This window comes from Pinus tabuliformis, chromosome 7 (assembly GCF_031772625.1).
Source record: "Pinus tabuliformis cultivar Carrire ecotype Pingquan chromosome 7, CPIR1, whole genome shotgun sequence".
Classification (NCBI taxonomy): domain Eukaryota; kingdom Viridiplantae; phylum Streptophyta; class Pinopsida; order Pinales; family Pinaceae; genus Pinus; species Pinus tabuliformis.
The window spans coordinates 1,404,839,196-1,404,843,147 of NC_142293.1; positions in this window are offsets into that span (position 1 = coordinate 1,404,839,196).

Genomic DNA, 3,952 nt, shown 5'->3' on the forward strand with positions numbered 1-3,952 from the left:
CTTCTTCTAGCAACTCGATACTGCACTTCGGATTCCTATAATTTAGATATGTAGTTTCAGACTTCCTTGCCGTTGCAAAAGCCTTATAATTTCACATGTGTCAGAGGTATGGAGCCCAAAAAAAAAATCATCGACTTCTTATTATTATAGACCTTCGCACCACCTTCCTTGTCCCTTCTAGCCTTATATCTAATTTTCTCAAGAGAGATAAAACTTGTTGATGAGTGAGTGCCAAATGAGGTCAAACTTCTCATTTATATAGCCTTTCCAGGCAGTGAAATTCCCTCCCTCAGGCTAACTTGAAGCTTCCAAGGTTGACTTCTACTTTGGAGGATTTCAGGACTTTCAAGACTCAAAATAGATTCTTTTACAAGATATATTTTTCCCAGAAGGATCTTATAAACATGATGTTGACTCTCTCGACTCATGACAGTAAATCCTATGACCTAAAAAACCATAAAATCATAAAGAACATGCTTTTACCTAGAAGTCCATTAGTAAAGAGCATGAAACCCATACTTCACAATAATAACTTTTTCTTTTCTTCTTTTTTTTGCTTCAAAATATACACATTCAAATGAGTACAACAAAAATTATGAAAACCAAAACTATTTAAATTTCCACCACTCCCTCTTAACTAGGAAGCCATTCATAATTTTACAACTAGTACAACATCATTCTAAAACTAAGGAGTTGTTATAAGAAGAGTCGTATTGATAAGGCAATTTCTAAGCATCATCATTATAACTAGCACTATCACCGAGGCCTACCTTAACAATCTCAACTTCATTTGAGAGAATTATGTTGGGAGGATTTATCTGTGATACCACATTACCTATATAATGAAAATACCCCATCCAGATGTTCACAAGGTATGACCATTTAGGACTATTCTTATCTTGGATTTCCAAACCTGAGTCCTCAAACAATACCAATTCTTTTCGACCGCTCTTGTCTTGGAAACCTATCCTATCCTCAAAGAGTATTTGTCCTTTTCCTTTCTTAGATGTTATCTCCTTAAGAAAACAACATATTCTTATGCAATCCTCCACCATTCTCTCTTCAACACCTTTACTTAGACTTACAGTTGTTAGTCCTAGTCAGGTTCCTGACACATGAAAATGAGAATACACATGTGATGTCTAACATCACTCCCTCTCAACCAGAAAGGATATCCCTATTCTCTCTTTCTAGGGAATAGATCGTTGCTCCCTTTTAAGGAGATTTCTTTGTTCCCTCTCAAAACTAGAGGAGAACCCACACTTCCTTTGTATTTTGGAAGTCAACACCACAGGTGATCCGAATTTAAACAAGAGAGAAACAAATTACAGATATAACCATAAATACAAAGATATAACATAAATAACACTTCATTTCATTAATATCAAATATTGAAATGTACTTACAAACAGAATGGAAATAAGACTAGCTCTGGCGATGGTAGCTTATCTATAAGAAGGGATGTGGCGTCTACATGCCTCTAAACTATGTTACAATGAGGCTTAAGGACCTATTTATTATTAAAAAACATGAGAAAATCGTAATCAACCAAAGCCCTAGCCCCTGGAGATGAAACACCAAGATTTTATGGGCCCCATTGAGGTTAGATGGGCACCCAACTTCCCAGGGTCGTAACTTGGTCATATTATCTCCGTTTGGCACATACGATACCTTGTTGGAAAGGTCTCTCTAAGTACTACACGTTTTTTTCAAGCCCATTCCTAAGGATGTCGGCCTGTAGTGGACCTAAAAAAAAACATCGTTTAGGGGGTCAAAAATGCTCTGGACGTTCAAGACCCGAAAAAACTACTAAAAATAGTAAATGCTGAAATAAAAAAGGAAAGAGTTGAAACCGAATGGAGGTCTAGGTGGAATAGGTGGGTTGCTACCAATGTCCACCTTACTCATTCCTCCCCCCTTAGGAAGAAATGGTCCCCATTGTGTGCAGAGCCTCCATGAGGTGAGGAAGTTTCTGTTGAACTTGGTCCCTACTGAGCAACTTGCCTTAGTGCAGGAGTTGGCCAGCTTTGCCAACCCGATATAGTTGGATCTTTTGTTGGTGAGTGTCCTTGAACTATGTGTCCATAACTTGATCATTTTTGGCATGTTCCATGTAGTCTGGATTTAACTATCTTGGTGTGGTTTGTTCTACAATGCCTGATGTTTCCAGTAATGGTGGGAAGTATGGTCCGAGGCAGTCCACATTGAAAACTAGGTGCATGCCAAGGAATAGGGGAATCTTGAGCTTAAAATAATTGTCTCCCATAGCCTTGGTAATGGTGTAAGGGCCATATCAGAGTGGTTTGAGTTTCTGATGGTCTCCAGTAAGGCATTTTTCGACAAATGAAACTAGACTTTTTTGCCCACCTGAAACTTGTGTGACACCCGATGTTGATCATGTCGGTACTTGTACTTGGCATTTGACTTCTCCAGAATGTTGTAAACCTACTGGCGTATGTGTTGAATGCATTCAATAAATCTATATGCTTTATTCACCTTGGATGATACATGTGTGGATTTTGTCTGTGTAGTTTCTTGAGGCATGGCAACATCAATCAAATACAATTATTGAAATCCTAGACCCACTTGAAAGGGACTGCGACCAGTCGAGCTATGGAGACCTCTATTGTAATTGTTGCACATATGGAAGACTCTCATCCTAGTTTCGAGGATGCTTGGATTTGTACATGCAGAGTATGTGCACTATCATCTTGTTGACGACCTTTGTGTGACCATCAGTCTGGGAATGGAAGGTAGTCGATTTCGTGAGCTTGGTGTCCAACAGTGTCCAGAGGCTTGACCAGAATGTGCTTAGGAACCTGCTATCCCGATCTAAAATAATGGTCTGTGGGATCCCAAAATGTACCCATACTCCTTCAAAGAAGAGTTTGGTCATTTCCTCTACTGTGATACTCTTCTTACAGGCAACCAATATAGCCATATTAGAAAAAATTTCCACGAGCACAAAAACACAGTCATTACCATGTTTGGTATAAGGGAGCCCAGACATATAGTCCATGGAGATGGATTCCCATGGCTGACTAGGAGTAGGAAGAGTAGTGTATAGGTATTCCGTCTTGATGGATGGCTTGGCGATGGCGCAGGCAGTGTAGGATTTGATATATTTCCCAACATCCAGTCGTACGTTTGGCCAATAGAATTACTTCTATCATACAACCATAGTTTTTTCCACCCCAAAATGTCCTGCAATATGACTATAGTGCACCTCCCAAATTGTTTTGGCACACTCACTGGAAGGAACACAAATGTAGCCTAGGTAGCATAATAATGCATCATGGAGGTGGAAATCAAGAACTTTCTTCCCATCTACTAAAATCTGGTATGTGGAGGCAAAATTTTGATCATTTTTGTATAACTGGGGCCATCTAGAGGTCTTGGGACCTCAACGGTTGACAAATGTAGTTAGTGCTGCAACTGGGGGCCTGTTGAGGTAGTCTGCAACCTGATTGGTGCTGCCTTTTTTATATTTAATATTCAAGTGGAATTGTTGCAAATATGTAGAACACTTATTATGGCGATCATTCTGCAACTTCCCCTATGTATATATAAAATTAAGAGGTCGGTGATCAGTGTGGCAGACTTTCTCCTTCCCCAGAATGTTGTTCTTCCACTGTCGGCAAGCTTGCATGATGGAATACATTTCCTTATCATAGGTGGGGTACTTCTGAATTGTATCAAAAAGTGTCTCACTATGATAGGTCACTGGATGCCCGTGTTGGGTGAGAACTACACCAATAGCATAGTTTGAGGCATCTGTCTTGATTTCAAATGGCTGCAGGAGGTTTGGCAGTGTGAGTATTGGTGCAGAGACAAGGCGACGCTTCAACTCAACAATTGCCTTCTATTGGGACTCAAACCAGGAAAAAATTTCTTTCTCCCCACCCTTAGTAATCTGACTCAAAGTCCAAGTGATATGGGAGAATCCCAACAT